Here is a 12,179-nt window from a genome sequence, read left to right as displayed (position 1 = left end):
CGCGTTTCTCTCCCATCCTCTTTGACCGTCACTGCTCCGAGTATTATTTTCACACATCTTTTCTTAGAGTCTCCTAGTATGTCTTTCTTACACCTCCATATGGCTGCTCTTCGCGGCGTTTGTTCTTCTGTCTCAATTCTAATGACAGATTCCAGGTGAAATTCTCGCTCTAAAGCATCTGCGATGTTCATCTCCTTGTCCCAAATTGTCTTGCGTAGCTTAAAATTAAATTGAGTTTTGTCGAAACCTTTGAGACCATCTTGAAGCACTAAGTGATTCCGAATGTCTTGGGACTCCTCTGGGTACAATTTCAACGTCAATTGCTGCAAATCGCCCAGTAAACTGGTCAATTTTTCACCTGCCTGCTGCACGCGACGCAATAGCCGTCCTCGGAAGACCACTGCTCATAGCGTTCTGCTCATTACTATTTCTATTAACGACTGGAAAGGTGCGTTAAAATTCATTTGCTGATTTTTGCAGTCTTTCGGTTTCACTTACAGGTTGTTTCTAGTTTTGTAGTCCTGTTGATAACTCGAAGTTTGTTAGGTATTTTTCGAAGTCGTTATAACCGTTGAATTCCTACGGTAATAAAAACTTGGAGACCAAACTTGACGTTGCCATACTTAACTCCCACCCTGCTTAACTGTTTTTTTAAACTATTCCTGTATCTTTCTCGGTTTTTCTAGGTCTTTGCCGCTGATTTCAACTGAAAATAAAGTTCTTTTAGATCCTTCCAACTTTTTTGAGTTTAAAACGTCCATCTGGATGCTGAAAAAGTCCACTGCAACCTCCATACTTTTTTTTACTTCTTCAATGAAAACTTTAAAGTTTGAATCTTATTTTAAAAGTAAAACGTGGATAGAAGAAAAGAGTCAGATGGCTGGAATTCAAGTCAACCAGATTGAGAAAGCTAACATCGGCACAGAATAAACCCTAGTTGAGAGAAACTCAAGAAGATTGAATTGCTTCGATGAAAGTCAAATGTTAACTTTAATTTCACGGATACGCCCCCAAATGACCGCATTCGAAACTCGTTACAAATATAGATTAATAGGGGATCGACTAAAAGAGGATTCGGATTTGCGAGCTGAATTCTCCGGATCAAGTGTACGAGATTGAGTGGGTATGAAAATTGGATTGGGGCTAAAGAAGACTAGCTTTCTATCCCCATCCGCAGGAGATGAGGACCAGTCAATGCCCCATCAATAAACCCAAAAAGGCATCAAATAGTTTAGTAGCATTGCGCTATGGAGCTAGTTTTGTAGCAGATTGATCAAAGAGCCTAATTTGTACACCTCATGCAAGAGTAATATGTTTTGTCGAAACCAACTCTTTTGTGATTTCTTGAGATTGATTGGCATCTTAGTCCATCAGATACTTATACTGAGCTGCACTTTCTCCCCTTGGATCTAAAAATTAAAAAAATCTCCGAAATTTGTTTTATCGTTAATTTTGCCAAGTAGACAGGCAGCGTTCGGAACCTGTTTTGCGAGGGAATTTTTCTGCTTAACAAAATTACCTGCCCCGAGTTCCTCGGTACACGTGCTCAAGTTCTCACAGAAATTTTATGGAAAACCTCAATGCTAGAGCCGGTGACATCCTGAACTTTAAAAACTATTGGTTGAAAACTACTTTCATCCTTAATGAAATCTCTTTTTTTGATGGACAACCGAGCCTGCGCTTATGCTAGTAGAGCCTATGGAGACAACTATCTTTACATCTCTTACGAGCCGCCTACCAACAGTCCACGGGGTGAACCTCAAACCGTCTGGTCGCGTCTCATCTTTTCTGTGAAGGTGTCGTGACTCTAACAGGAAAGGATTGTCAGTTGAGGCGAAATTTTGATTCAAAAAGGCATTCAAGTTTGAATGCCAAGAGAATCTCTCTGCACTTTTTAGACAAGATCGGTCATGTATTTCTTCTTCGGTTACATAATTTCCGCAAACGTATCTATGTTTTTCACCAATTTTTGAATCTAAGCGGAGTCCAATTGCAGTTCTGAGCTGTATATTTGACAATTTTAATCTGAGACTTTTACACGATATGACATTCAACCATTTCATAACCAACATATGTTGATGAGCACCCAATATATTTAAATCAGTAGAATTTAGTTTCAAAATCATTTGAGAATTTTCCTTAGCAATGAAGGGCTCTGTTCATATTTTTGTATTCAGTTTTTCGAAGCTAATTCACTTTTTGCTGCATCAAACCAAAGTTTTATTGCGCCTTTATATGTTACATCCTCGTGTTTCAAGTCAAAATTTTCACCTGAGCTATTTTTCGCTCCTTCTACTGAGGCCAAAAAAGCGCGTAACGCTTATAGGTGAGCTGAGAAAAGACCCATGCCACCTTTGGCTGCCGGGAGATCTGATTGCAAAAATGGCTATCATTCATTTTCAAATATGTTTTTTTAATTCAATTTCTTCTAAAAAGCGATTGTATCTTTCCACTTAATCAATTTGCAAAAAAAATTGTACGTTAAAGTTTTTTTGTAGGAGTTAGAAACCATATTCTGCATCCAGTTTATCAATAACCTCCGAAACTTTTCCAGCTCAGTTGTTTTTTAATTTAGAAATTATTTGCGACAAAAATCACCTATCGGCGAGCCCAAGATTACAAGTTAATCCTTGAATTTAGTTTTTTTGTCATACTTATTGGGATTGACCTAAAATTGTATTGTACTGCGTACCTGTGGTCGGTCTTTTGTCTGTTTTTTGGTTTGGCCAAAGTTTTTTTATTTTTTTTCAGTATCTTTATGAGGTCGTGGAGCACTATCTTATAGTCGTCGGCTAGATTTCCAAGATCCAAATATCGAACGTTTATTTTGGTTTCAAGCCTTTTTGCATAGCACCACTTGCGATAAAAACAGAAACATAGCATGAAAAACTGACAAACAGGAAGTCAGAGAAAAGTTCCTGAGTCAAATATTTGTGGATAAATAGGATAAATAAAAGACTAAGTTTACAAAAATTTGTCTATCAATGTCTTAAAAAAAGTCCGCTATGAAAAATCATAGCCAACAGACAGTTGGAAAAAAGACAATGAAAGCAAGTAAACAGAAAAAAATGACTATTTTTGTAAAAATTATCAAATTGCGATTTTCTAATGTCTAAATAGATGGCCCTAATTTGAGATCTTTTTGCGAAATTCTTCATGTTTCCAACAAGGTAAAAGATGTGAAAACAACAACAATATATTGAGGATTCAATATACTCGATTGGGGAAAACTCGGTTGACTTTCGCAGTCTCGACTCTTCCCAAAAGTTCCAAACAGTCCACACTGGGTCACTTTGGTGGCCTCATCCGTCAATTCAAGAGACGAAGTATGGTTGCACGTTTTCATCATCACCTGGTGATTGGCACAGATTTCGTTCGTACTACAGATTTCGTCCTTTTTATTTAATTAACAGATTTCGTGCCATACAGATTTCATTCCATAGCCAACATCCTATCATCTCATATCCTATTTTTTGGGATGAAATCTGTGTACGCTTTGAAATAGGACGAAATCTGATGAAATTAAAATGGAACGAGATCTGTCATGGGACGAAATCTGTCACAGTCCACCTGGTGTGACCAGTTTTTTATTAAAGTTCATTTCAAATGCGGACTTCTAGGGGAGGGAAGAAGCGGAAGGGGGAGGGGGGAGGTTTGAGTTCTGGTTCATTTCGCATATTTTTGCTCCTTTATCTAGTCATAGTTTTTAGTTTTGGATAATCATACCTAGATTTACATCAAACATTTATCTCAAATTTCGGTTTCAACAAATCAGCTGTATAAATGGAAGATAAAAAGTGTTGCTTTGAAGCGTTAGAAGGTTTGGTATTAGGTGCGATTATTAGAGGATTGTCTCTTCAGATGGGCACTTAGGGAAATTGCGATGAAAAGTCTTTTTGATGCAGCAAAGTAACGGCAAGTTGCTACCTTGGTGATAATACACGTAAGCCCGAATTTGAATAAACGGAGTGCACAAATTAGTCAATTTGTAAACCCCCAGAAGGTTTTTCTTCGTCCATGCTACAACCGGTGACAATTTTGCTTTTATGATCGGTATTAATCAATTAGCTCAAATAGATCAATCATATCACGCAATCATAAATATCAAGCGGTGTAAACATCTTGTTGTTATCAGATTTTGATAAATGATTATTGCAAAAATTTTTCTCGATGAAAGTCAAATGTAAACTTTAATTTCACCGATACGCCCCCAAATGACCGCATTTGAAACTCGTTACAAATATATATTAATAGGGGATCGACTACAGGAAGATTCGGATTTGTGAGCTGAATTCTCCGGATCAAGTGTACGAGATTGAGTGGGTATGAAAATTGGATTGGGGCTAAAGAAGACTAGCTTTCTATCCCCATCCGCAGGAGATGAGGACCAGTCAATGCCCCATCAATAAACCCAAAAAGGCATCAAATAGTTTAGTAGCATTGCGCTATGGAGCTAGTTTTGTAGCAGATTGATCAAAGAGCCTAATTTGTACACCTCATGCAAGAGTAATATGTTTTGTCGAAACCAACTCTTTTGTGATTTCTTGAGATTGATTGGCATCTTAGTCCATCAGATACTTATACTGAGCTGCACTTTCTCCCCTTGGATCTAAAAATTAAAAAAATCTCCGAAATTTGTTTTATCGTTAATTTTTCCAAGTAGACAGGCAGCGTTCGGAACCTGTTTTGCGAGGGAATTTTTAGAAAGTCAAATGTAAACTTTAATTTCACCGATACGCCCCCAAATGACCGCATTTGAAACTCGTTACAAATATAGATTAATAGGGGATCGACTACAGGAAGATTCGGATTTGTGAGCTTGATTGGCATCTTAGTCCATCAGATACTTATACTGAGCTGCACTTTCTCCCCTTGGATCTAAAAATCAAAAAAATCTCCGAAATTTGTTTTTTCGTTAATTTTGCCAAGTAGACAGGCAGCGTTCGGAACCTGTTTTGCGAGGGAATTTTTTTGCTTAACAAAATTACCTGCCCCGAGTTCCTCGGTACACGTGCTCAAGTTCTCACAGAAATTTTATGGAAAACCTCAGTGCTAGAGCCGGTGACATCCTGAACTTTAAAAACTATTGGTTGAAAACTACTTTCATCCTTAATGAAATCTCTTTTTTTGATGGACAACCGAGCCTGCGCTTATGCTAGTAGAGCCTATGGAGACAACTATCTTTACATCTCTTACGAGCCGCTTACCAACAGTCCACGGGGTGATCCTCAAACCGTCTGGTCGCGTCTCACCTTTTCTGTGAAGGTGTCGTGACTCTAACAGGAAAGGATTGTCAGTTGAGGCGAAATTTTGATTCATAAAGGCATTCAAGTTTGAATGCCAAGAGAATCTCTCTGCACTTTTTAGACAAGATCGGTCATGTATTTCTTCTTCGGTTACATAATTTCCGCAAACGTATCTATGTTTTTCACCAATTTTTGAATCTAGGCGGAGTCCAATTGCAGTTCTGAGCTGTATATTTGACAATTTTATTCTGAGACTTTTACACGGTATGACATTCAACCATTTCAATACCAACATATGTTGATGAGCACCCAATATATTTAAATCAGTAGAATTTAGTTTCAAAATTATTTGAGAATTTTCCTTATCAATGAGGGGCTTATCAAAATTTTTTTTCAGTTTTTCGGAGCTAATTCCCTTTTTGCTGCATCAAACCAAAGTTTTATTGCGCCTTTATATGTTACATCCTCGTGTTTCAAGTCAAAATTTTCACCTGAGCTATTTTTGGCTCCTTCTGCTGAGGCCAAAAAAGCGCGTAACGCTAAATGGTGAGCTGAGAAAAGACCCATGCCACCTTTGGCTGCCGGGAGGATCTGATTGCAAAAATGGCTATCATTCATTTTCAAATATGTTTTTTTAATTCAATTTTTTCTAAAAAGCGATTGTATCTTTCCACTTAATCAATTTGCAAAAAAAATTGTACGCTAAAGCTTTTTTGTAGGAGTTAAAAACCATATTCTGCATCCAGTTTATCAATAACTTCCTAAGCTTTTCCAGGTCAGTTGTTTTTCAATTTAGAAATTATTGTTTTGTATTGTACTGCGTACCTGTGGTCGGTCTTTTGTCTGTTTTTAGGTTTGGCCAAAGTTTTTTTTTTCATTATGTTTATAAGGTCGTGGGGCACTATCTTATAGTCGTCGGCTAGATTTCCAAGATCCAAATATCGAACGTTTATTTTGGTTTCAAGCCTTTTTGCATAGCACCACTTGCGATAAAAACAGAAACATAGCATGAAAAACTGACAGACAGGAAGTCAGAGAAAAGTTGCTGAGTCAAATATTTGTGGATAAATAGGATAAATAAAAAACTACATTTACAAAAATTTGTCTATCAATGTCTTAAAAAAAGTCCGCTATGAAAAATCATAGCCAACAGACAGTTGGAAAAAGACAATGAAAGCAAGTAAACAGGAAAAAAAGACTATTTTTGTAAAAATTATCAAATTGCGATTTTCTAATGTCTAAATAGATGGCCCTAATCTGAGATCTTTTTGCAAAATTCTTCATGTTTCCAACAAGGTAAAAGATGTGAAAACACCAACAATATATTGAGGATTCAATATACTCGATTGGGGAAAGCTCGTTTGACTTTCGCAGTCTCGACTCTTCCCAAAAGTTCCAAACACTCCACACTGGGTCACTTTGGTGGCCTCATCCGTCAATTCAAGAGACGATGTATGGTTGCACGTTTTCATCATCACCTGGTGATTGGCACAGATTTCGTTCGTACTACAGATTTCGTCCTTTTTATTTAATTAACAGATTTCGACCCATACAGATTTCGTCCCATATCCAACATCAAATCATCCCATATCCAAATTTGCGGGACGAAATCTGTTTACGCTTTGAAATAGGACGAAATCTGATGAAATTAAAATGGAACGAGATCTGTCATGGGACGAAATCTGTCACAGCCCACCTGGTGGGACCAGTTATTTATTAAAGTTCATTTCAAATGCGGTCTTCTAGGGGAGGGAAGAAGTGGAAAGGGGAGGGGAGGGAGGTTTGAGTTCTGGTTCACTTCGCATATTTTTGCTCCTTTATCTAGTCATAGTTTTTAGTTTTGGACAATCATACCTAGATTTACATCAAACATTTATCTCAAATTTCGGTTTCAACAAATCAGCTGTATAAATGGAAGATAAAAAGTGTTGCTTTGAAGCGTTAGAAGGTTTGGTATTAGGTGCGATTATTAGAGGATTGTCTCTTCAGATGGGCACATAGGGAAATTGCGATGAAAGGTTTTTTTGATGCAGCAAAGTAACGGCAAGTTGCTACCTTGGTGATAATACACGTAAGCCCGAATTTGAATAATTGGAGTGCACAAATTAGTCAATTTGTAAACCCCCAGAAGGTTTTTCTTCGTCCATGCTACAACCGGTGACAATTTTGCTTTTATGATCGGTATTAATCAATTAGCTCAAACAGATCAATCATATCACGCAATCATAAATATCAAGCGGTGTAAACATCTTGTTATTATCAGATTTTGATAAATGATTATTGCAAAAATTTTTCTCGATGAAAGTCAAATGTAAACTTTAATTTCACCGATACGCCCCCAAATGACCGCATTTGAAACTCGTTACAAATATAGATTAATAGGGGATCGACTACAGGAAGATTCGGATTTGCGAGCTGAATTCTCCGATTCAAGTGTACGAGATTGAGTGGGTATGAAAATTGGATTGGAGTTAAAGGAGACTAGGTTTCTATCCCCATCCACAGGAGATGAGGACCAATCAATGCCCCATCAATCAAACCCAAAAAGGCATCAAATAGTTTAGTAGCATTGCGCTATGGAGCTAGTTTTGTAGCAGATTGATCAAAGAGCCTAATTTGTACACCTCATGCAAGAGTAATATGTTTTGTCGAAACCAACTCTTTTGTGATTTCTTGAGATTGATTGGCATCTTAGTCAAGGCGTTGTGTTTATGGAGGAGTTTTTCAAGGGGGTGATTTTCCGGTGCTTCCTTGGAACAGTGAAAAACCTTCTAGTTAGCCAAAATTTTCTGCGCTGCAGTCAAAATTTACACAAAATCCCAAAAGTCCTGTTTGTAGGTTGGTACTCTCTGGAAAATTTTGACCGGAAATAGCAATATAACGGCGTGCTTTCCCTAAAAACGTTTGTAAATATTGGCGCTAAAGGCGTCTCTAGAACAGCTTTAGGTTTGGCGGGTGAAAATAAGTCTTGTAAAATAGCCCTTTGGTTGTTGAGGGTGTCGAGTTCCTGAGAGGGACACCGCCCTTCTCCCATTCACCCTATATCCGCAACTGATCTAACTGCCGTGCGCTTGAAAACACACTAAAAAGGCGATAATTCTGCCTTTCGAACTGGACTGCTTTTCGATTGAATTGCACTCGTAGATTACTCTAAGTTGTGTTCATACTTAACTTCATCTAGACACTGGTGACGTAATCAGAGGTCTGGTCTATTTAGCAGACCAAAAAAACACTCAGGTGCTCGTTTACTTCGGACTTCTTCTGTTTTGGATGTCTAATTTGGAGAGCTTTCGCTTTTGTGAAAAGTTCGTATGATAGGCCTTGCTTCCATAAAATTATGCGGCGGTTCAGTGTTTTGGAGTTTGATGCGTTTGTTTCTGATTTAGTTCTGGGGAGCAGCAGATGTGGTAGAATCATTGCTGCTTATCTTGCGACGTTGGGTAGCCACTTCGGCCTGTACTTCGGCAAGGACATTCACTAAACAGGGTACAAAACAGACAAAACAAGAGAAAGAATAGATTGTTAAATCGATTGTAGAGAAATAGCTTTAAAAAACAAAAATAAAAAAGAACTGAAAGCGATAACAACCTGGTTTTTCACGGGTGGAGGTTCCGGCGGGTATGTCCGGGTAGAGGGGGTGTATCGCGGCTTGACGAGCTTGTCTCTAAAATCCCGTACCGGGCCTTCTTCTTACAAGCGTACCATTATGAGCGTATCATATCACATGAAACTATTTAATAAGTTTATCACAGCAATTTATCTTCGGTCACAGAAGCAAGAATATGACCGAAAATACTTTTGGAAAAATTTGAACGAGTAATTCTTTGATTCTACAAAATTTCTTAAGTGACGCAAGCCAATTATGACGCATTAGCAGCACCAGTCAATTTGAAAAAAGAAATTTACCAACTAACATGCCTCAATTTAATGAACGGACAATTCTTACTAGAATACCAAGAAGTTCATAAAAAAACATCCGACCCTGCCCTGGTTCAAACATTCTTGTTTTGCTGCGGGTCTCCTTCCCTTTGATTGTATATAATTAAGGCAAAAACTTTGAATGAATGAATACAAAAAAAAATCTACACGAACAACTTTTATTATAACAAATCGGAGTTGGTATTTAACAACCAACATTTCAAAAATTAAACAATAGAACATTTAAATAAAATGCAAACAGCTCAGAATAATTCGGTTGGTTGACAAAGGTTCAGAATTGAGAAATTTTAACATTCGCCCGGAAGTACATATCGACGGAAAATAAAGCTAGGTTATGAAACGACTGGCTAGCGTCTAAACACAGCTCAACATGCTTTTCACCGTCTCTGCCAAAGCCAGTTATTTGTGTGGTCCTTTTTAACATCGGGTCGACAAAAACGTTAGTGTTTCCGGCTTCGGCCAGAACGCTAAGATTAACTAAATTACATGCAAAAATAGTGAGCTCATGGCTGGGTCTCAGTATCCCCAGAACACGAGGTCACTCCTAAAAACAGGGCTACTACTTATTTATTATATTTCTATTGTTTTTGTTCAGTAGATAAAAATCATCATTCCCTGACTGGGGCGGTACATCTGTAAAAAGATAACGCAGGTGTCCTAAAACTAACTCAGTGGGGACAGAATCCTGACGTGGAGCAAAAGGGAAAATGATAGCTTGAACTAGATTTTCAGTATGATTACAGACTGCGAAAGCATGGCCTATCGATCTTTTTATTAATCGGTATTAGTACAGTAAAAAGTTATTCACGGGAATCCGGAAGGCTTCCGCGTTCCGAGCTACCCTTCCGCCCCGGTAGTTAGGGCCTTGTTTTGAAGTGCTCGTTAACGGTTCTGCCGGTCATGATGTTAAGAAAGAATAACACCCAGGAGCGCCATAAAAATATCTATGTAACATTCGCGCGGAAGTACATATCGACCGAAAGTGAAGCTAAGCTATAAAACGACTGGCCGGCGTCTAAACAAAGCTCTACATGCTTTTCACCGTCTCTACCAAAGCCAGTTCTTTTGGTGGCCTTTTCAACATCGGGTCGACAAAAACGTTACTGTTCTCCGGCTTCGACCAGAACGCTCAAATTAACTTAATTACATGCAAAATAGTGAGCTCATGGCTGGGTCTCAGTATCCCCAGACCATGAGGTCACTCCTAAAAACAGGGCTAGTACTACTTATTATATTACTATTGTTTTTGCTCAGTAGATAAAAATCATCATCTCAATCGAAGATGTATCAACCCTTTCCCTCAACTCCTAGCTTCTCATATTCTGAAAAAGAATTTACTATTAGTTAAATTCAACTCAAGACATTCCGGGAAGCTAAAATTTTGTTAAAATAACGTTTAAGTTCTCTCCCGAGACCCTTCCGGATGTTTGAATTCGGACGAAGAGCTGTCTTGTCTCTTACCGGAAGGCTGGACACGTCGTCCCAACATGCTTCCTGGTTCTCGAGAATTGCTTTTTAACGATTGTAGCGGCACAATCGTTACAACTCGGAATGAACGTAAATTATTATCTTTTCTCAGTTTGTCGTTGTTTTTTGTCCGACTCTTCTGTATCTCAGAATATTGTTGTTCTGTGTTTTTTCAGTTTTCAATTGTCGCGAATTGTCGACGTCGCAACGTGTCTTTCTTTTACAACGAAATTTTATAAATTAACATGTCACACCGAATTGACCATTCCCAATTCGTCAAATTGATCGACTAACACCGTTAATGTGCTAAAACAGCCAATTTTCTCGCTCAGCTGCTATAATAAAAATTCGAATTAGAACTGCTTTTCGATACATTCTGGTCGAATGTCACAAATTCAGTGACTCTGCTAGACAAATTGCTAATGTACTGATTTGATAACGCTTGCAAATCACCACCGTAAATAAGATACAATGGTGAAACTATCTTTCTTGATTATCATACACTCATACTTAGATCTTTTTGCTAAATTTTGATCAAAAACGTTGCTTCAGTCATTTTTACTTCTAGAGGTGTCATTTTTTTGCGCGTATTTGGTCCAGGGGTGGGAGTTCTTGCACGATCTCTTGAATCTTTTCCCCAATATCGGTTCCCTTCCTGTCGCGTTTTTCTCCCATCCTCTTTGACCATCACTGCTCCGAGTATTATTTTCACACATCTTTTTACAGAGTCTCCTAGTATGTCTTTCTTACACCTCCATATGGCTGCTCTTCGCGGCGTTTGTTCTTCTGCCTCAATTCTAATGACAAATTCCAGGTGAAATACACGCTCTAAAGCATCTGCGATGTTCATGTCCTTGTCCCAAATTGTCTTGCGTAGCTTAAAATTAATTTGAGTTTTGTCGATCCCTTTGAGACCATCTCGCTCGAAGCACTAAGTGATTCCGAATGTCTTGGGAATCCTCTTGGTACAATTTCAACGTCAATTGCTGCAAATCGCCCAGTAAACTGGTCAATTTTTCACCTGCCTGCTGCACGCGACGCAATAGCCGTCCTCGGAAGACCACTGCTCATAGCGTTCTGATCATTACTATTTCTATTAACGTCTGGAAAGGTGCGTTAAAATTCATTTGCTGATTTTTGCAGTCTTAACGCGAAGTAATACTGCTGTTCATCCCTTTCGGTTCCACTTACAGGTCGTTTCTAGTTTTGTAGTTCTTTTGATAACTCGATGTTTGTTAGGTAGCTTTCGAAGTCGTTATAACCGTTGAATTCCTACGGTAATAAAAACTTGGAGACCAAGCTTGACGTTGCCATACTTAACACCCACCCTGCTTAACTGTTTTTTAAATTTATTCCTGTATCTTTCTCGGTTTTTCTAGGTTTTTGCTGCTGATTTCAACTGAAAATAAAGTTCTTTTAGATCCCTCAATGTTTTTTGCGTTTAAAACGTCCATCTGGATGCTGAAAAAGTCCACTGCAACCTCCATACTTCTTTTACTTCTTCAATGAAAACTTTAAAGTTTGTAT

The 12,179-nt window shown here is 38.3% G+C and overlaps 1 protein-coding gene across 1 annotated transcript in view; it reads right to left on the bottom strand.

The window, feature by feature from the left end:
- LOC134853034 (uncharacterized) overlaps positions 1–8,990 on the bottom strand; it is a 273,968-nt gene extending 264,978 nt beyond the window's left edge. The window contains exon 1 of the mRNA XM_063868960.1: positions 8,980–8,990. The gene's annotated coding sequence lies outside the window, so the exon portion shown is untranslated. The remainder of the gene's footprint in view (positions 1–8,979) is intronic.
- Positions 8,991–12,179: the final 3,189 nt, after the last annotated feature.

Source organism: Symsagittifera roscoffensis, chromosome 8, assembly GCF_963678635.1.
Source record: "Symsagittifera roscoffensis chromosome 8, txSymRosc1.1, whole genome shotgun sequence".
NCBI classification, from domain to species: Eukaryota; Metazoa; Xenacoelomorpha; order Acoela; family Convolutidae; genus Symsagittifera; species Symsagittifera roscoffensis.
The sequence above is the reverse complement of the archived record's forward strand: the minus strand, read 5'-3'. Positions and strand labels throughout refer to the sequence as shown.